This window comes from Astyanax mexicanus, chromosome 5 (genome assembly GCF_023375975.1).
Source record: "Astyanax mexicanus isolate ESR-SI-001 chromosome 5, AstMex3_surface, whole genome shotgun sequence".
In the NCBI taxonomy this organism is placed as follows: Eukaryota; Metazoa; Chordata; class Actinopteri; order Characiformes; family Acestrorhamphidae; genus Astyanax; species Astyanax mexicanus.
This window is the reverse complement of record NC_064412.1, coordinates 2,074,714-2,097,779: the sequence shown is the minus strand read 5'-3', so window position 1 is coordinate 2,097,779 and position 23,066 is coordinate 2,074,714. Positions and strand designations below refer to the sequence as shown.

The 23,066-nt window shown below is 40.7% G+C and overlaps 1 protein-coding gene across 6 annotated transcripts in view; it reads right to left on the bottom strand.

Annotated features, from left to right (window-relative positions):
• Nucleotides 1–23,066, bottom strand: part of foxp1b (forkhead box P1b) — a 409,787-nt gene that overhangs the window by 349,855 nt on the left and 36,866 nt on the right. The window contains exon 1 of one of the 6 annotated variants that reach the window (XM_049479471.1): nt 17,006–17,105. The exons of the other annotated variants lie outside the window; for them this stretch is intronic. The gene's annotated coding sequence lies outside the window, so the exon portion shown is untranslated. Of the gene's footprint in view, nt 1–17,005; nt 17,106–23,066 lie in introns of those variants that run through there. 6 annotated transcript variants of the gene reach the window in all.

Sequence of the window (23,066 nt, the reverse complement as noted above, 5' to 3'; positions counted from 1 at the left end):
AAAATATAAAAAACAGAAGAACATATGTAATACATACTTTTTATATGACCAAAATTTATTAGACTAAAACTAGACTAAAATGTAACTAAAACTATTATACATTTTAGTCAAAACACTAAGACTAAACTGTATCAAAATCACCTGTTAAATGAACACTGATATACTCTTGTATTTTGCTTTATATAGTTTCCTGCATTCAGGGAGGGGAATAATCCTTTGATTAAATATAATTTTATTAAAAATCCAACTGCTGTTGCAATTTAATTTAAACAGAAAAGTAATGTAAAGGGTTTGAATTTTTTAGAGTTTATATATATATATATATATATATGTCCCCTTTTTGTTGTTTTAAGGGCCAAACATGTGGGTGGTGGGGCGGTTCTGAACCTGTGTGGATGTATTTTAAAATTAATTTTAAAGCTGTCTGAGCACCTTTACCCACCTGGCAAGATGTGAATCCTAGTGTCTGTCCACAAGACTCTGAGCTGCTAGAGATTTTGGCCAAAACTCCCTTATTCTGTCACTTTTGAGTAAAAAGAAACCTTTAAGTGTAACAGAAAGTGATTTAATTTATATCGTGATGCATATCGATATCGGCTGATATGGAAAACCATATCGAGATAAGATTTTTTTTCCATATCGCCCAGCCCTAATACACAGGTATATAAATATATACATAGTTTATGTACAGTACAGTACAGTACAGTATATATATATATATATATATATATATATATATATATGTATGTATGTATGTATGTTTATTGAAATACATCTATCTCCAAAACTGCAATTTTACAGGAGTAAGATAAAACCTTCTTAACTTCAACAGAAGTCAATGTAAAATAAGTTACACAAAGTAGTTGTGTACATGGTGAAAGGCCTAATAAATATATTAGTTGCCCAATATTTTAGTTTAAAATAGTTTTAAGAAAGTTATGGCGTAAAATGTCTATTGCACTTTGCTATAAGGTGCATTTTAATAATAGCCATTATTAAATAATGCAGAATGCTGACCTCAATGCAAAACACAAACACAACATTTATAATCTTGACCACACACAAGCTTTTACTCTCTCAAAAAGGTAAAATAAGGTAAAATAAAAGCAGTAGAGATAAAAAAAACCTGATCTTTAATTAAAGACGAGCTGAACTCTCAAAATCAACCTCGATTTCTCAACACTCTTCAGCAGAACATCAGAACAAGTTAAAATAATTATCTGAAGTTCTGCTCAACACTCTTTATGAGGCTGAAGCTGAACGATCGGCTCTATTTAGACGAGTGATCCATGAGTAAAAAGCAGAGACGCTGTCTCACTGCGTCTCTCAGCCTCATTAGGGACATTAACCTTATATAGCTGGACGGTGGATTCTAAAGTCACTGGATGAGCGAGGACTCGATCACTGGAGCTCAGATTAACTCCTGCAGTAAAAACGCAACTCAGGAGCACAATCTGAGACGAAATGTAACTAAAAGCTAAAACTAAAAACTAAAATTCAATATATTCACTCTTTAGCTATTTGGAATATTTGTGAATAATACTTCTTTTAGTTTCTAATGACCATCAGAAAGCCTGTGATTGTTTTAAATGATTTTTTTATTGATTTCTTTTTCTTATTTTAAATTTTAATTTATGTTTTTATTATTAACTGTTACTTTTATTTATTATATTATTTTATTCTAATGTTTTATACTTTCATTCTTGTTCTAAGTTCTATTATTCATTATAATTTCTTAACATTTTACTTTACTTTTACTATTATCTTTATACTTATTTTTTATTTTAGACATTTTTTACTTTTTATGTGTCAATTTGTTTTTATGGTATTTTAGGGTAGGTAGGTAGGTTGGTTGGTTGGTTGGTTGGTAGTTTGATTGAAATACCAAAAAGGTACAGATCGAAATGTCTCGGTACTAAAAGTACCAAAAAGTAAAAAAATAAAATAAAATTCTGTGCCGATTTTCAAAACTTTGCATAAAACATGCAGAAACATGGAGTGCGCACATCAAGACCTTTTAAAACACACTCGCTATCTCACACTCGTCTTTTACTCACTCGAGCTGTCTCACCCTCTCTCGCTTTGTATCTCCCTCTCCCGCGCTGTCTCTCCCTCTCACTTTCTCTCCTTCTTTCTCGCACGGTCTCTCCCTGTCCCTCCCCCTTACTCGTGCTGTATCTCGCCAGCTCTCCCTCGCTTGCATTGTCTCTCCCTCACTCGCTCTGTCTCTCGCTGTCTATCCCTCACTCGCTCTCTTGCTGTCTCTCCCTCACTCGCTCTGTCTCTTGCTGTCTATCCCTCACTCCCTCTGTCACTTGCTGTCTCTCCCTCACTTGCTCTGTCTCTTGCTGTCTATCCCTCACTCCCTGTCTCTTGCTGTCTCTCCCTCACTCGCTCTGTCTCTCGCTTTCTAATCCTCACTCGCTGTCTCTTGCTGTCTCTCCCCCACTCGCTGTCGCTTGCTGTCTCTCCCTCACTCCCTGTCTCTTGTTGTCTCTCCCTCACTTGCTCGGTCTCTTGCTGTCTCTTCCTCACTCCCTGTCTCTTGTTGTCTATCCCTCACTCCCTCTGTCTCTTGCTGTCTCTCACTCACTCCCTCCCTCTGTCACTTGCTGTCTATCCCTCACTCCCTGTCTCTTGTTGTCTCTCCCTCACTTGCTCTGTCTCTTGCTGTCTCTCCCTTACTCACTCTGTCTCTTGCAGTCTCTCCCTCACTCGCTCTGTCTCTTGCTGTCTCTCCCTCACTCCCTCTGTCTCTTGCTGTCTCTCCCTCACTCGCTCTGTCTCTCGCTTTCTAATCCTCACTCGCTGTCTCTTGCTGTCTCTCCCTCACTCGCTCTGTCTCTCGCTTTCTAATCCTCACTCGCTGTCTCTTGCTGTCTCTCCCCCACTCGCTGTCGCTTGCTGTCTCTCCCTTTCCCGGACAGTCTCTCGCTGTCTCACCCTCACTTGCTGTCGCTTGCTGTCTCACCCTCACTTGCTGTCGCTTGCTGTCTCACCTTCACTCTTGCTGTCGCTTGCTGTCTCACCTTCACTCTTGCTGATTCTCACTCACTCTGTCTCTCCTTCACTCGCGCTGTCTCTCGCTGTCTCACCTTCACTCTTGCTGACTCTCGCTCTGTCTCTCCCTCACTCGCATGCTGTCTCTACCTCATTTGTGCTGTCTTTTAGTCTGCCAGTCTCTCGCTCTCACTCGCTCTGTCTCTCCCTCACTCTCTTACTCTGTCTCTCCCTCACTCTTGCACTGTCCCTCACTTGCGCTGTATCCCCTCTCTTTTGCTGTCTCTTAGTCTGCCAGTCACTCGCACTGTCTCTCCCTCACTCCTGCTGTCTCTCCCTCACTCGCGCTGTCTCTCCCTCACTCGCGCTGTCTCTCCCTCACTCGCACTGTCTCTCCCTCACTCCCGCTGTCTCTCCCTCACTCCCGCTGTCTCTCACGTTCTCTTGCACAGTCTCTCGCTAACTCACTCGGTCTCTCCCTCACTCGCGCTGTTTCTCGCTGTCTCACCTTCACTTTTGCTGACTCTCGCTCACTTTTTACAGAAGGAAGATAAAAACTTCTTATCTTTCAAAAGAAGTCAATGTAAAACAGTTTACACAAAAAAGTTATTGTGAAAGAGCTAATAAATATATTAACTCTCAAATACTTTATTTTAATGTAGTTTTGAGAAGAATATGGCTTTTTAATCAGCATAATGTTGCGAAATTGAAGATCGATTTGCCAATATTTTAAACCCTCATCAACATTGAACAGTGAAACAGGGAGAGATTTTATTTACAGTGAGACGTTTGTGTTGCTTGTTAAGGATGCGGTTTCACACAGGATGCCACCTCCCCCCGGTGTTGCAGGTTGGGTGGGCGGAGTCGGGGTGCTGGCCTGTATTGTGGAGAGCGTCTGGTCCTGGGCTGGACCTGCTAACCTTCACTCAGCAGCTCTTCCTGCTGAACAACAGCCAGGTTAACACAGGTCACTGCGGACAGGAGGGGAGGGAAGAGGGACAGTACAGAGTGTGTGTGTGTGTTTGTGTGTGTGAGAGTGTGTGTGTGTGTGTGTGTGTGTGTTGTATTAAAGGAATATTCGGGTATTTCTATCCTGTGTAATGGATAATAAATCACTCAGAATTGGGCTTTGATGTAAAATTGGGGTTTCTATTGACAGTATTTACTCTCTGCTGACTCTCGCAAACTCTCACTTTCTCAGTAACTAAAACCCTCTCTCACACTCTCAAAACTAACTTACTCAAACTCTCTCAAACTATCACACACTCACTCTTGCTAACTTTCTCACAATAACTCTCAAACAATCTCACTAACTCACAAACTCTTTCTCTCTTTCTCTTACTTTCGCTTTTGGAAACTCTCTCGCCAATATTCTCATTCACTTTTGGAAACACTCTCGCAAATTCCCTCAGAAAACTCACAAAATTTCTCAATGCACAAACTCTCTCTCACTATCTCACTCAATAACCCAAACTTTCTCACTAACTCGCTAAATCAAAAATTCATAAAACTGAAAAACTCACACTCACTCTCGTAAACTCTCTCTCACTCTCGCTATCTCACTCAACAACTCAAACTCTCTCACCAACTCAAAAACTCACTCACTCAAAATTCACTAACCCAAAAACTAAATCACTCTCGCAAACTTTCTCTTAATCTTGCTATCTCTCTCTCCAACTCGCAAAAATTCAACAAACTCTCAGGGGTGTTTGAAATGATTTCCTTAACTAGTAACACAGACGTCTCACTAAAAATAAATATTCAGTTACTTGTTCTCGCACTCTTATTTATTTACTCACTCTCACACTCGCTAACTCAACCACACCCATTCTTACTAACTCACAAACTCTCTCACTAACAAACTCACTCTCACCATCTCTCAAAAAAACTCTCACACTTCCTCTTACTCTTAGAAAGGCTCTCTCAAAAACTCAAACTCTCTCACTAACTTAAAAACTCACACTCACTCTCGCAAATTCTAAAGAAGTGGTGAAACATTATCATTAACAAGCAACACAAATGTCTCACAAAAAAAAATACTCCAACACTTACTCACGCAATCTGTCACTTTCTCACTCTCACAAACTCTCACCAACTTACAATCTCTCTTTCTCTTTCTCTTTCTCTCTCTCTCACTCTACTTCCGTCAACTGTCACTGCCAGCGCCCCCCCAATCACCTCAGAGTCCAAACAGGAAAAAGCTGAGAGAGACGAGAGAGATCAGCAACTTTCTCCACTGCTTCCTACACACACAGTACACGCACACTACACACACACACTACGCATTACACACACACTACACACACACTACGCATTACACGCACACTACACGCACACTACACACACACACTACGCATTACACGCATACACTACGCATTACACGCACACTACACACACTACGCATTACACACACACTACACACACACTATGCATTACACGCACACTACACGCACACTACACACACACACACTACGCATTACACACACACTACACACACACTATGCATTACACGCACACTACACGCACACTACACACACACACTACGCATCACACACACACTACACACACACTATGCATTACACGCACACTACACGCACACTACACACACACACTACGCATTACACGCATACACTACGCATTACACGCACACTACACGCACACTACACACACTACGCATTACACGCACACTACACGCACACTACATGCACACTACACGCATTACACGCACACACTACGCATTACACGCACACTACACGCACACTACACGCATTACACGCACACACTACGCATTACACGCACACTACACGCACACTACGCATTACACGCACACTACACGCACACTACACACACACATTACGCATTACACGCACACACTACGCATTACACGCACACACTACACGCACACACTACGCATTACACGCACACTACACGCACACTACACACACACATTACGCATTACACGCACACACTACGCATTACACGCACACTACACGCACACACTACGCATTACACACACACTACACGCACACACTACGCATTACACGCACACTACACGCACACTACACACACATTACGCATTACATGCACACACTACGCATTACACGCACACTACACGCACACACTACGCATTACACGCACACTACACACACACATTATGCATTACACGCACACACTACGCATTACACGCACACACTACGCATTACACGCACACTACACGCACACTACACACACTACGCATTACATGCACACTACACGCACACTACACGCACACACTACGCATTACATGCACACTACACGCACAGTACACTCACACTACACACACATTACGCATAACACGCACACACTACACGCACACTACATGCACACTACGCATTACACGCACACTACACGCACACACTACGCATTACACGCACACTACACGCACACTACGCATTACAAGCACACTACACGCACACTACACGCACACTACACGCACACACTACGCATTACACTCAAACTAGACACACTACACGCACACTACACACACATTACGCATTACACGCACACACTACGCATTACATGCACACTACATGCACACTACACGCACACTACACGCACACTACACGCACACTACACGCACACTACACGCACACACTACGCATTACACGCACAGTACACGCACACTACACACACATTACGCATTACACGCACATACTACGCATTACACGCACACTACACACACACTACACATACTACGCATTACACGCACACTACACACACACTACATGCACACACTACGCGCACACACTACGCATTACATGCACACTACACGCAAACTACACGCACACACTACGCATTACACACAGTACACGCACACTACAAACACATTACGCATTACACGCACACACTACGCATTACACGCACACTACACACACTACGCATTACACGCACACTACACGCACACTACACACACACTACATGCACACACTACGCGCACACACTACGCATTACACGCACACACTATGCATTACACGCACACTACACACGTTACGCATTACACGCACACACTACGCATTACACGCACACTACACACACTACGCATTACACGCACACTACACGCACACTACACATACACTACATGCACACACTACGCGCACACACTACGCATTACACGCACACTACACGCACACTACACGCACACTACACACACATTACGCATTACACGCACACACTACGCATTACACGCACACTACATGCACACTACACATTACACGCACACTACACGCACACTACACACACACTACATGCACACACTACGCGCACACACTACGCATTACACGCACACTACACGCACACACTACGCATTACACGCACACTACACGCACACTACGCATTACACGCACACTACACGCACACACTACGCACACTACACGCACACACTACGCATTACACGCACACACTACGCATTACACGCACACTACACGCACACACTACGCATTACACGCACACTAGACGCACACTACACACACATTACGCATTACACGCACACACTACGCATTACACGCACACTACACGCACACACATTACGCATTACACGCACACACTACGCATTACACGCACACTACACGCACACTACACGCACACTACACACACTACGCATTACACGCACACTACACGTACACACTACGCATTACACGCACACTAGACGCACACTACACACACATTACGCATTACACGCACACACTACGCATTACACGCACACTACACGCACACTACACGCACACTACACACACACACTACGCATTACACGCACACACTACGCATTACACGCACACTACACGCACACTACACACACACTACACGCACACACTACGCATTACACGCACACTACACGCACACTACACGCACACTACACGCACACTACACGCACACTACATGCACACTACACGCACACACTACGCATTACACGCACACACTACACGCACACACTACGCATTACACGCACACTACACGCACACTACACACACACATTACGCATTACACGCACACACTACGCATTACACGCACACTACACGCACACTACACGCACACTACACGCACACACTACGCATTACACGCACACTACACGCACACTACACGCACACTACGCATTACACGCACACTGGGACTCCATCCCAGACCCTCACTCCTTTTCTCACCCCGCCTTTACTACAACACCCAACACAGACACGACCCACTGCTGGTGGTGTTTTTCCTCCATAGACTAATTCTAACCATTTGTTTCTTAGGGGAGGATTTCACCTCTTCCCCTTATAACTCTGTTCCAAGAGGAAGGGCTACACTCGAAAACTAGTAGTAGGGTATGAAAGAGAAATGGCATTGGGCCTAAACTTTGATTCCAGACTAGTTAACACCTACTAAAGCACTAAAACCAGCCTCAACCAGCGTGCAGCTTTCATTATTAGCTACGCTATTCTCTCTTTCGGCTGACATATTCCGTTAAACAGCGACGGAGACAGAAGGACCCGAGCGTGCTCCGTAATGAGAGGTCAAATGAAAGTCTTGGACTGATTAGAAGAAAATGAGCACGCAGCTCCAGACAGCACACTTCTGAACTCTGTGTGTCCGAGCCTAGCCGCCGCCGGAGAACGAGCGCTCGTCCCTTTGATTCTCAAGCACTCGGTCAGCAGTATCATTAAACACATCTGCTGACTGTTCCCCCATCAGCCTTCTGTTCTTCTCTCTCACACACACTCTTACACACTCTTACACACACTTTCACAGTCCTCAAAAGTCATTTTCTGCTTTTGAAAGATGAAAACATGCACTGAATTCATGACCTCTCACTGAGGCGCGAATCAGTGATTATAAGAAAAACGAGAGCTTTAAAAAAAAAAAGCGCCACGTTTTCAGCGACTGACCATTTCAAGTACTTCCTCAAGGCTTCCTCATCACTCCAGCTTCTCTCTATCTGCTGCATTTCTACTGTATCTACTCATCACCACCGACAAGAAACAGCAACATGTTATTTATTCTTTTAAACCTTTCCTCAGAAAAGAACAGCAGAAGCTTTGACTGGAATCGAGCTCATAAAAGACCACGTTGGGCCGCTTCCAAATTCCACCCGTAAATATTTACGCGAAACACGTCTGTGAATTCTTCAGGAAAGGTATTTGTAAATACGCTCTTTCGGACACGGTGCTAATTTTTCCAGGGGAGGAATTTGAGGAACGTATCAGTAATGGAAGCTGTGAAGCTGCATTTACGCTGATCCGTCGTGTCAATGTGATGCAGCGTGATCTGGATACACCGCTGCCCTTCAACTGGTTGCATGTGGGCGTTACAAAGACAGACGTTCCCTGCGTCGTCCAATTAAATCATTTCAATAAATGGGAAACAGTTTTATAGAAGCTCTTATTATTTCTTACAAACTAAATACAAAATGTATATATTTTTAAATATGAATGTGTAAATTTGATTGAGCGCCATAACACTTTAATCTAGTGAGCAGCACATAGGCTTACAAAAGCAAACTTTACCAATTAAAAAAATACATATTAAATCGGGCTACAGGGAAGGCGTAAAGGCCTAGTCTTCACCAATGACATTCAAACCCCAAAAAAATTCTGTGATTATTGCTTGATTGATTTAAAATGATTTCAGTCATTTTAAGATTTTATGATTCCATTTTTTAAGAAATCTTAAGAAAAATGAGTTGACCCCATTGTGCAATCGATCCACATTTCAGAAAAAGTTCTTGTGTGTGAAAACAAACCAGAGATATAAAGCTCCTCCCCCAAAGGAGTCCAGAATCAACCCTAGGTCCAGACTCATTTATTCAAAATGAAAATGCTCTTAGTGTATGTGGATGTATATTTTGCTTTTTTTTTTTTTTTTTTTTTTACTTATTTTAGAATTTTAAGTCATTAGAACTCAATTTTTTTTTAAAAAATCAGGTCAAGTTATTCTGATTCTTTTGTTTAAATTTTGACGCCATATTTTAAGAAATCTTACTGAGAAAAATTAGCTTAACTCATTGTGCAATCAATTTATGGTTGAGAAAAAGTTCTTGTGTGTGAAAACAAATCAGCTATAATAAGCTCCTCCCCCAAACAACCCCAGAATTGGCCCTGGGTGTGATCCATTCATGCAGGACAATTGTGAAAATGTGAATAGTCTGAATAGCCTCTGTGTATGAAAGGTGCTGTAAAGATCAGCAGGAACTCTCTGAATTAAATGAGTGTATTGCTCTGTGAGCGTTGTGGATAACAGCGCCGGCTCTGAATCAGGGGCGGTTCAGCTGCTGGTCTAATGGGCCGTGGAGGGGTGAAGTGGGCCGTATGTTAAACCGAGGCTAAGTGAGTGTTGAGTTTCCGGTCACTCAGTCAGAGTTAAGTGTGTATACAGCCTCCAGAACAACAGCCTGTGAGGTAGACGCATAGAAAAGGGCAAAATCTCGCATTTCCAGCGTTTCTTGTCATTTTCACGCCTGCAGGGGGCACGGCGAGTGTGTATGCACGAGCTGTGTGTACGATTTTCAGGCTTGAGGCTAGCTGGACGTCGCTAATTGCGCGTCTCCTTCCGGTTCACGGACACAAATAAGCAACTAAAGGCCGTAAATCGCTCCGATCTGCTCCCAAATCGCTCCACTTCTCTGCAGAACTGAAGGAGGACGGAGCAATTATACAATTAGTGCAATTCGCTTTGTCTATCTGTCAAACAGATCTAATTTAGAGCGAGACGAGGACGAGCATCGAGGTCCAGCGCCTCTCCCTAGGCTTGGAATATTTCCATTAATCCAGAAAAAAAAATTAGATAGAAGAGTTACTCTGATTCTTGCATCTAAATTCAATCTAATAACAAAAAAATCTGTGATTTTTGCTTGATTTAAATTTACTTCGGTCATTTTGAGATTTTACGATTCCATTTTTTTAAGAAATCTTAGTAAGAAAAGTGAGCTTACCCCATTGTGCAATCAATCTACAGTTCAGAAAAAAAAGTTCTTGTGTTTGAAAACAAACCAGATATAATAATAAGTTCCTCCCCCAAACAAGCCCAGAATCAGGCATGGGTCAGATTTATTTATTCGAAATGAAAATGCTCTTAGTGTATGTGCATATTTTGGATATCATTAGTTTAGGTACAAGAACCTTAATAAGTTTTAAAAAAATATTTAAGCATGCTTGATTTAATTCTTATTTCAGTAATTTTGAGATTTTACAATTCCATATTTTAAGAAAAATTAGGTTGACCCATAGTTTAATCGATTTACTGTTCAAGTTCATTTAAAGTTCTTATGTGTGAAAACAAACCAGATATAATAATAAGCTCCTCCTCCAAACAAGCCCAGAATCAGACCTGGGTGTGACTCTTTAATGCAGGACAAGTGTGAAAATGCTATTAATGAATGGAATTTTCAATGGAATTTTAAGTCATTTGAATCAAAATAAGTCACACATTTTTCAGATTCTTTTGTCCAATTTTTTGTTATATTTTAAGAAAACGTTTTTGTGTGTAAATTTTCAAATCACTCCACTTTTCTGCTGAATTGAACAAGGATGGAGCAATTATACAATAGAATGGGTCAGATTTATTTATTCAAAATGAAAATGCTCTAAGTGTATGTGGATATTTTGGATATTATTAGTTTAGGTACAACAACCTTAATCAGTTAAAAAAAAAAAAAAACATAGTTTAATGGATTTACAGTTCAAGCTCATTTAAAGTTCTTGTGTGTGAAAACAAACCAGATATAATAAGCTCCTCCCACAAATGAGCCCAGAATCAGTCCTGGGTGTGACTCTTTTATGCAGGACAAGTGTGAAAATGCTATTAGTGAATGGAATCTTATTTTAAGTCATTTGAATCAAAATAAGCACAAAAAGTCAGTCAAATTATTCAGATTCTTTTGTCCAAATTTTAGCTATATTTTACGAAATTGTACTATGAAAAATTTGCTTAAACCACTGTGCAATCACGTGGAATCGGCCCGGGGTGTGACTCTTATGCAGGACAAGTGTTAAAAAAGCTGTATATCATGGGTCAGATTTATTTATTTTTTTCTGAAGGAAAAGTTATTGTGTGAATCTCAAATCGCTCCACTTTTCTGCTGGACTGAACGAGGACGGAGCAATTATACAATTAGTGCGATTCGCTTTGTCTATCTGTCAAACAGATCTAATTTAGAGCGAGACGAGGACGAGCATCGAGGTCCAGCGCCTCTCCCTAGGCTTGGGATATTTCCATTAATCCAGAACTAAAAAATAATAATTAGATAGAAGAGGGTGGGAGGAGATGGGAGGAGACTGTAGATGATAGGAGAATATCGGAGGAGACGGGAATAGTGGACAGGTCTACAGCCGAGCATAATGCTGGGAGCGAGACGCTGCTGAGACACTGTGAGCTTTATTGTCCTCAGAGGGGGACGAGGAAATAGAGAGGTCTATTTTATTTTCACTGCAAATTAACCTTTAGCTCAGAGAGAGAGCAGCCGGGATGACCTCTCTATTTTGGGAGGTATTACTCATGTCTCCCTACACACACTTACACACTCACACACTCACACAAGTTATGTAATGGCAAGTAATGTCACTAAAGACAAAGGACAGAAGCACACACACTTCTGCACCAAGTGAAGGTGTTAAACACTCCAAAAACACAGCAAAAAAAAAAAAAAATCTTACCACTTGGTTTTTTTGTCTGACTGAGAATTTGTGTCCAAATTTATATTATTTTGGACACAAGAATAAGAATCCATTGGCAAAAATAGACCAAATAATATGTAAATTGAGACGTATATGTATTTTTTTTTTGTTTGTTTTGCCGATGGATTTTTTTTTTGCAGTAGTTGATCATAACTATAACAACTAATAATAAGAATAGCCCAATAACAATTATACTTCAAAATGAATGATATGCCTTTTAAACTCATTTATGATTTCAGTATCTGTCACCACATTACAGAGAGAAAAACAGAAAAGAGAGGCAGAGCGAGAGAAAGAGAGATGAACAGTGACAAAGACAGAGAGAGAGACAGAGATGCTGCGAGATAGCCGAGAGAGAGAGAGAGAGAGAGAGAGAGAGAGAGAGAGAGAGAGAGAGACAGTTACTTATGTAGAGGTGAATTATTTATGTACATGCTATAACTGATCAATTGTTGTTTTTTTCTTCAATTAATTATTTAATTAATTAATACTTTGGCAATACTGTAATTATCTATGGTTATGCCAATAAAGCTTCTTTGTATTGAATTGACAGAGAGATAGAGAGATGCGGAGAGAGAGAGAGAAAGGGATATATAGCCAAAGAGAGAAGAAATAGATAGAGACAGACAGAGAAAGAGAGACAGCGAGAGATGCTGATATAGAGAGAGAAAGAGATAGAGACAGACAGAAAGAGATATAGAGTGAAAGAGGGAGAGAAATAGAGAGAGACAAATAGAGATGTTGAGGATAGCCAAAGACAGAGAGAGAGAAAGAGATAGAGACAGACAGAGAAAGAGAGACAGCGAGAGATGCTGATATAGAGAGAGAAAGAGATAGAGACAGACAGAAAGAGATATAGAGTGAAAGAGGGAGAGAAATAGAGAGAGACAAATAGAGATGTTGAGGATAGCCAAAGACAGAGAGAGAGAAAGAGATAGAGACAGACAGAGAAAGAGAGACAGCGAGAGATGCCGAGAGATAGAGAGAGAGAAAGAGATAGAGACAGACAGAAAGAGATATAGAGTGAAAGAGGGGGAGAAATAGAGAGAGACAAATAGAGATGTTGAGGATAGCCAAAGACAGAGAGAGAGAAAGAGATAGAGACAGACAGAGAAAGAGAGACAGCGAGCGATGCCGAGAGATAGAGAGAAACAAGAAAGAGAGAATAAGAGACAGAAAGACTTGAGAGACAGACAGAAAGAGATAGAGTGAAAGAGGGAGAGAAATAGAGAGAGACAAATAGAGACAAATAGGGATGCCGAGAGATAGCCAAAGAGAGAGATAGAGAGACAACTCCCCAATAAACCACAATTCATTATTATACTTGACTATTCTAACTACTGTAATTATACTAACTATTATTGTTGTTATTACTGTTATTATTACTATTGTTACTAGTATTACTGTTATTATTACTATTGTTATTATTTTCATAGTTTCTTTTCATTGGTGTCTTACTATATGTTCAGTTTTTGACATTTATGTACTTTGGCAACATTGTTTTCAAAAACAGTCATGATGCTAATAAACAGACAGAGAGAGAAAGAGAGAGAGAGGGAGATAGAGAAAGAGAGAGAGAGATAGAGAAAGAGAGAGAGAGAGAGAGAGAGAGAGAGAGAGAAAAAAAGAGGGAGAGAGAGAGAAATGTTGAGAGGTTTCTCCTCATTGGAACAGATCAATGATTCGAGCCGCTGCTCACCAGGAACCCACAAATGAGGCGTTAAGTGTAGTGACCACTACTGCAGCAGCAGCAGCAGGGGAATAGAACCCCCTCTCCCTCTATTCCTCTATTCCTCTCTCTCTCTATCCCCCCCATCCCCCCATCCATCCATCCTTTCATCCACCCTCAGCTCTGCATTTCCATCAGCACAAGCCAGGGGTCGCCCACACCGCCGCCGCTGCCCGCCAAACAGCAACAGTCACCTTCAGCGCCATTCATTAAAGCGACGTTAACGTCGACCCCCTTCTAACGTAATTCTTATAATTGAAATTTAATTTCACCCACTGTATTATTGTTGTGTGTGTGTGTGTGTGTGTGTGTGAGAGTGCGCGAGTGTGTGTGTGTGTGTGTAGGAGGGGGGGGGGGGGGGGGGGGGGTTGGGCTTTCGCTTTTAATTGACATTTACCGTAATTAATTGCCAGGAGAGAGCGCCATTCAGAGAGGGGCTCTGAAAACACAAGCTGACGTGAAGACGCGAGAGGAGACGCGAGAGGAGACGCGAGAGGAGAGACGTGCTGCGAGAGCTCCGTCGCCGCGGCCTTCCATCCCGCCGACTGCGGGCGGAGGAGAGGATGGAGGGATGAGCGCGGAGGGAGGCGGAGATAGAGTCTTCTTCACAGTCGGGGATTTAATTGCAAGTGGATTCCATTACCTCGGCACAAATGTCACGTTCACTTCTGCGTCAGGGAGAGAGTGTGTGTGCGAGAGTGTGTGTGTGTGTGAGTGCACGAGTGTGTGTGTTGGGGCAGGTCAATGGGCCTGGCAGCCAGGCTGGCACTGGGCCAAAACCACACACACACACACACACTTACAGAAAGAGAGAGAAAGAAAGAAAGAGAGAGAAAGAGTGAAAGGAGGCTCAGTATAAATAGGGTATTGCTGACGTGCACCGCAGGTCACTAGTGACTAAGGCGAGCCAGCGAACGCCTTCACTGCAAAAAGGCCACTAAACCACAAGCAGCCGACGCGGTTCATACATCCAACACGGCCGGAAACAGACGCAGATGAAGGTAAACAGGATGTTTGGACGATTCGCGTTTCAGCAAAGTTTAAAAATGGAAGTAAAAGCTGATAGAGGAAAATTTAACACTACACTGTGAGGCTGGATAGATTCAATTTACTTAAAATACTTGAAACAACAAATTACCTCAAATGTTAAAAGTACCTTCTACTTTAAGTTGAGTTACCTAGAATTAAAACTTTTGTTTTAAGATTAAAAAAAATAAGATTTAAGATTTGTATTGTCACGTCACAGAATACAGGTGTACATGTGAGTGAACAACTTGTAGGTTGGGTGCAGGTTCCCACTAGTGTGCAGATCACAATATATACAACAAGTAGAATAGTGAAATAAAATGGAATATATACAGATAACTTAACAGTATAAACAATATACACAATGTACACAATTACAATACACACAATAAATTACACTATAGACATACTGACATGGTATTGAACGGAAATACGTTGAAAAAAGTAGGATTGAACATATAAATATATGATGCTATATAGATGTGCAGATATGTAAAGTGTGTATGAGAAAGTGAGGAAATAGTCCAATAGGTGAAGTTAGTATTTCTAAATTTAAATTAATTAATACTGTTTTACTTTCATAAATTGCTTTGCACAATAATTCTCCTCTAGACTCAATAATGAATCAATAACATAATTATTACAGGCCTAGAAATGACAGTTCATATGTTTTAGGTGGGAATATAAAACTTGTGAATTTTCAACTCCTTTCAACGCAAATTACTCTGATTATTTTAGTGAGGATTATGTTGCACTCTTCAGTTCTAATTCTACATTTATTTGGTGTAAAGATGCATATAGTAAGAGAGCGTGGACCTGTTTTACCTGTAAAGCGGCTTTGTGACAACCTTTGTTGTAAAAAGCGCTATATAAATAAAATGTAATTGAATTGAATAGTAGGAATGTATGAGTAGTAAATGATCACCTCTCACTCTAGTCCAGAACCTGTATTTAACTTTCAGACAGTTATCAGAGCAGGGCTCCAACTAATGACTACTTCAGTAGTCGACTAATCCGACGATTATTTTTTAGAGTAGTCGATTAATCACAATTATTTTTAGCATGGCCTCCATTTGTGTTTAGTGAGGCTCCCGATCTTCACAGCTAAACTTTTAGGGACCTAGGGACCTAGATTCTGATATAGATTTTGTTCATATATATATATATATAAATATATATATGAAATAAAGTAACGTTTCAACGCTATTCTTATATTCGGAGATACACTCGTATTTTATAAAAAGAGAGAAAAAGAGAATTAATGCCCTTAATTTTATAAGAAACACTGGTTTGAGTGCATTTCCTACAAACATTTGGAAATCTGTTGTAGTAAATGTTTTAGACAGTGTGCTGTACACATAATGCAAAGCTCTTGATAAGAGATGGGTGTAGAGTAGTGGATAACACTGCTCATTTCAATTCTCTAAAAACATACACACAACTCTACACCAAATGAGAGTCTTTAGGTGAGATTTCTACATTTCTACAGTAACTCTACGTTCTCCTATCTGTTCAATAAGATTAGAATCGTAATTGTAAATGGTGGAAACGTAACGTAATCAGTTACTTCGATATGTTGATGGATCCTCCATTCTTCCAATCAGAATTCAGCACTGAACCGGAGGAGGGGGGGGGTCATCGAACACCGAAAAGAGAGAGAGAGAGAGCTCTGTCTGAAATATCAGATGAGAGGGACAGAAAGAGAGAGAAATAAAGAGAAGGAGAGATAGAGAGAGATAAAGGAGATGCAGATGAACATCAGCAAATTACAAACAGGAATTGATACCATTTTCTAAAGGCGGGGAGTGTCCCTCAAATTTACACAACCCACATAAACACGGCTTACTCAAACCGAGAGGAAAAAACACACAAACGTGATGAAATCCGACCACAAACGTTGATTTTGACGGTGACAAACTAATTCCAGGACTTCTCACAACGACCCAAATGCATCTTAACACTTGCCGACATTTGATTTTTTTCTCTTCTCTCTCCTCTTTTCACTAAATAACAGTAAGCACTTCTGACTGCAGTGATATTTACTCATCTAATAATCAGAGGAGATCTGCAGAGCACACGCAGCAAACGCTCTGCGACTCATAACGCGCGTAACCGCCGGGACCACGCACTCACTGCCAGTCACAGTTCTGCAGAACGCCGTCAGACATCGGGGGAAAGAGACACGTTGCATTAACAAATCCGCATCGCCCCTCAGACGGCAGGATTTGCATAGCAGAATGCAGCTTATGCAGCGGTCAGCACTTACTCAGGCTTTCTCTCATTAAGAGAGAGAGAGAGAGAGAGAGAGAGAGAGATGGAGGGATAGAAGTGAAAGAAAGATAAAGACAGGAGTGAAAGAGAGAGAAGAAAAGAGTGTATTTTGCCGTTCATTAAGCTGATGAGGGGTGGGCTGATGACATTTTGATATTCTAAGATCACAGCAGAACACCACTGTTGTCAAATCAACTGTTCGGCATCAACTCAACTCATCAACTCATCAACTCATCAACTCATCAACTCATCAACTCATCAACTCATCAACTCGCACTCCAGAACCTGCATCTTAACTTTCCACCATTTATATCAGAGCAGGGCTACAACTAATGACCATTTCAATAGTCAACTAATCTGACGATTATTCTTCCGATTAGTCGATTAATCGATCGCGAGAGGGAGAGAGAGAGGGGAGAGTGTATTTTGCCATTCATTAAGCTGATGAGGGGTGGGCTGATGACATTTTGATAGCCTAAGATCACAGCAGAACACCACTGTTGTCAAATCAACTGTTCGGCATCAACTCATCAACCTCGCAACCTCGCACTCCAGAACCAGTATCTAAACTTAACACCATTTATATCAGAGCAGGGCTGCAACTAATGACCATTTCAATAATCGACTAATCTGACGATTATTCTTACGATTAGTTGATTAATCGTGAGAGAGAGAGAGAGAGAGAGAGAGAGAGAGAGAAGAAGAGAGTGTATTTTGCCATTCATTAGGCTGATGAGGGGTGGGCTGATGACATTTTGATAGTCTAAGTTCACAGAACATCACTGTTATCTCATCACCTCACCAACTCACCAACTCACCAACTCACCAACTCATCAACTCATCAACTCATCAACTCATCAACTCATCAACTCATCAACTCATCAACTCATCAACTCATCAACTCTCTCTCCAGTCCAGAACCTGCATCTTAACATTACACCATTTATATATCAGTGCAAGGCTGCAACTAGGCCTGTCACGATTACTGTCATTGATGAATCGTACGATTAATTTTTAACCGCGATAATTTTTGCCGACGTCGCGCTGTGCTGCTCTCTTGTCGGCTCTCGACGAATCAGTCAGACAGCCACATCTATCGGTTAGGAACTGAGTTCTCACATCAGTGTGAATTTATGCATCACTGACGGTGCCACCTGTTAGCTTGCGAACGTATTCGAGGCTAATAAGACTCTCTCAAAACTAAACAGCTTTAGGGAAGGTTTAGAGTAGTCCAGTCCGGATAGACATTGTTTTAAAGTTCCATGGCTTCAGTATTTTGGGAGTATTTTGGCTTTAAGCCAAATGAATGAGTTGAACAATCAATGGAATTAGCCAGTATGTTTATTTCAAAACAGTGAGCTGAATATTGAATATAAATATTGTTTCCTCAGAGAGATCCTGCCTCAAGCCCCACAGGTTAAACATGCTGATGTGCCTTGCTTGGAATTTGTCTGACAGATACATAAAAAAATACATTTATAGCAAGAGCTTTGGCTAAGCATCTGTGTCTTTATCATATGGACACTTGTGTTTTTGAGCTAATGTGTGTTTTATAGCATACACATATATGATTAAAAAAAAGAATCTACAAGTGCCTTTGTTTCCAGAGTTTAAAAAAAAAGGTTTTTTGAATTCATGTAAATATTACTTTAATCTATATATTTTACTTTGTTATTTTTTTTTATAAAAGGTCTTTAATATTTAGTGCAGTTTTCTCAGAACCCACAGTCCCAGGGTGGTTGTACTTTACTTGTGTTAGTTATTTTAAATTTATTTATTTTTTTATATATATATTCTAAGCCCAATATCTGCTCTCAATAATAAAAAGTTAGTTTTACTGTTAAGTGGTGTAATAATAGTATTATGCTAGTATTTTACGACTGTGGCACGTTGTCTTAAAGCACATTTGGTAGCCCAGAATCAGGAAAAAAGCATTTTCTCTAGTGCCCCTTTAAAATGACAATATTACCGTTTATCCCAATAATTTCTGGGACTATGTATCGTCCTGAAAATTTTGTTTTTGTGACGGGCCTAGCTGCAACTAATGACTATTTCAACAGTCGACTAATCTGACGATTATTTTCCCAATTAGTCGATTAAGCGTGATTATTTTTTATCATCCCCTCCATTTATGCAGAACATTTTGATCGTGGACCTAAAGTACCTATATAAAATAACAAAGCATATTGTAGGAGATGTTCATTCACACAGGTAGGATATTGTTATTTTTTTTAGGAAATTCTATTTAAATATATCTCAATTTATTTACAATTGAGATGTAAATATTAAGAGACAATATTACTTTAAATTTGACAGTGTTTAGATTAAATATGTAATCAATCCCTTCTATTCTGAGAGGGAAATGTATAAGTATGTATTGCCATTAAGCCAGTTTATAATTTCTGTATTATTCTAAAATTAAGTTGTATTTACTTATTTTAATATTAAAACTAAAAATAAACTATACACTGTTTTTTGTGGTTACAGTTCTGTTACAGTTCACTTGTTGTGGAACTACTTTTTGGCGGAAGGCACAGTCCATATTAAAGCATATTCATTCTTAATTTCTTGAGGTTCTTTGATTTATTTTCTTTATTCATTTTGTATAAAAGCAATAGAATACTCGAGGTTGTGTGTGTTATCGCGAATAACATCACGGTCTTCGGCTCGTGCCTACGACCGAATCACAGCCGTGATGTTATTCACGATAACACACTCCCTCTTGTGTTCTATTGCTTAAATAACCCCATGTATCGTGATACATATTGTATAGCTAAATTTTAGAGCTCCTATGTTTGAATTAAACAATCGAACACGAGAGGGAGTGTGTGTTCCAGCTGTGATGTTATTCGTGATAACACACGACCTCGAGTTTTCTATTGCTTTTATACAACAGTTTCTTTTTTACAAAATGAATAAAGAAAATAAATCAAAGAACTTAAGAAATTGAGAATGAATATGCATTAATATGGACTGAGCCTTCCGCCAAAAAGTAGTCCCACCACAACTGTAACAGAACTGAAACTTAACTACAAAACGGTGTATAGTTCATACAAACTAACACCACAAAAGTTAGCTTAAAAGCAAAATTGTGAATAAGTGAAGATGGTAACGTTAGGAGCGTGAAATAACGCTAATACTCTCCTCTCCTGCTCCGTGGAGTCGTCTTCAGGAGAACGCTGCACATTTTTTGGGTATTTATGCTTGTTTTGCTGGGTGGTGTTGGTTTTAACTAGCCGGCTGGACTGTGGTTAGGTTAGCGTAGCTTGCTTTAGCTGCTCAGCATTAGCATTAGCTTAGCTTAGCCTAGCCTGGCTGGTTAAGGTACCGTTCTGGCTGTCAGACGGCATTAGCCGAGCGATTTTCCTTCCCTTTTTTCCACAAAAGATGAGCCAGCGCTGCGGGCGAGTGTGCCGTGGCTGAGCGCTAGCCTGTGCTAAGCTAATGCTAATGCTGCTGCAGCTGCTGCTGCCGGTGGAGGTGATGATTCAAAACTGTACTGTGTATAAATACGCCGTTACTCGGCACGCTACGTCAGCGGAGTGATACAGGTTTAGTGTGAGAAGGCCGTGATGTTATAACAAATATCATCACGGCTAGAACACTTCTCAACCAAAAGAAAATCGTACGATATATCGCAATATGAGTATATTAATCCAGCTCTAGATCTGACAGGATCTGAGTCAGATGAAGAGCATGTGTTGGAGGAGGTAAAGGCCGTCTCTGAGCAGATGGTGCGTAAAAAGCCAGCAAACACACGTCTGATGGATCTGAGTGAGAGTGTTTACGGCTCAGAACAGAACAGCATCTGCCTGATCACACCTTCACTCATCCTTTACTTTTCCTGCTTTAAATATATCTCTCTATATCTCTCCCACAGCAATATATTCACCCCATTATAACTTATTTATCTTCATCTGCTTTCGCAGCTCAGCGTCAGAGTTTGAAATAAAAAGCATTTATTTTCTTTTTTTTTTTAAACTTGCTTGATAAAAAGACGAATTAACTCACCAGATTACCGATTATAAATACCCAATATCAAACTACACAGATATAAATATGCAAATTATTCAACTCCAACTATTAAATACTGTTCACTCGAACTTACTGTTCTTCTACTTCTTCTATCCACAAAATGTAATCACTAGCAACACCATAACAACCACCTGGAAAACATTAACAACTGCCTAGCAACCATTTAGAAACCACTTTAGAAATTATAGCAACTGCATATCAACCACTTAGTAACACCTTTGCAACCACTTTAGAAATGATAGCAACTGCCTAGTTACCACTTAGCAATGCCTTATCAACCACCTGGAATATGTTAGTAACTGCCTAGCAACCATTTAGCAGTGCCTTAGCAACCACATATGGAACCACATATAAGGAACCACAAATGGTTCTATGTGGGATCATAAATGGTTCTGTACGGTAGAACTCTCTGCAGAACTGTTTATTACAGGTTTATTAGTAGAGTGTGGAGTGTAGAGTAAGTGACCTCTCCAGTAAAGGACGATTATCAGCGAGTGGTTCCTCCACCACAGGCGTCTCCTCGCGGGCCGGAGGAGACCCGGCTGATTTACAGGCCGTCCCCGAGACCTGCCGACAAGGTTAGCGGGTCAGCGGAGACATTAACAGGTCAGTGTGTGTCCCACTCGGGGACAATTACTCCGAGTCGCGGCTAAGTGGACACTTGATTGAACACGACGGAGCCGGGAACGCCGCAGCCTCACCGATACCAATCCCCAGAGCCATTTAGAATAAAAGACCTGCTGATGGTCCGCCTTTATGGCCCGAATTCATCTTCCTTTGCACTTTAGGGGGGGCGGGGACGAGCCTTGTGGCGTGATGGAGGGTTATTCTCCGGATCAGGAGGAGACGAACATTAGAGTGTGTTAACGGAGCGCACTAACGGAGAGGAAAACGGGAGGAACATACAAGAGCAAACAAGGTGAGAGAGAGAGAGAGAGAAATTACATTAAATTAAAGCTAATGTAAAAAATAATTAAATAAAAAAGGTATATACTTTCTGCACCTTGCTGTTGTCTAATGTATGCTTTTTTTATTATTATACCCAATGATGATGTTTATTATTATTGCCATTTTTATTGCCATTGATGTTTCTGTTAATTTTTCATTTAATTTCTCATTCATATAAAGCCAACCACAATTAAATTATTTAAATTGATAGAGAGAGCAAAGCAAGTATCTCCATTTTTGTCAATTTTTAGTTTACTACATAGTTTAAGGGACAAATTATCTTTTCAAACTGTGCCAAAATTTCTTCATGAACGGACCAATAGAAATATTTCAAAATGACCTGAAAAAAAAAGTTTGCATAGTTGCATAGACTT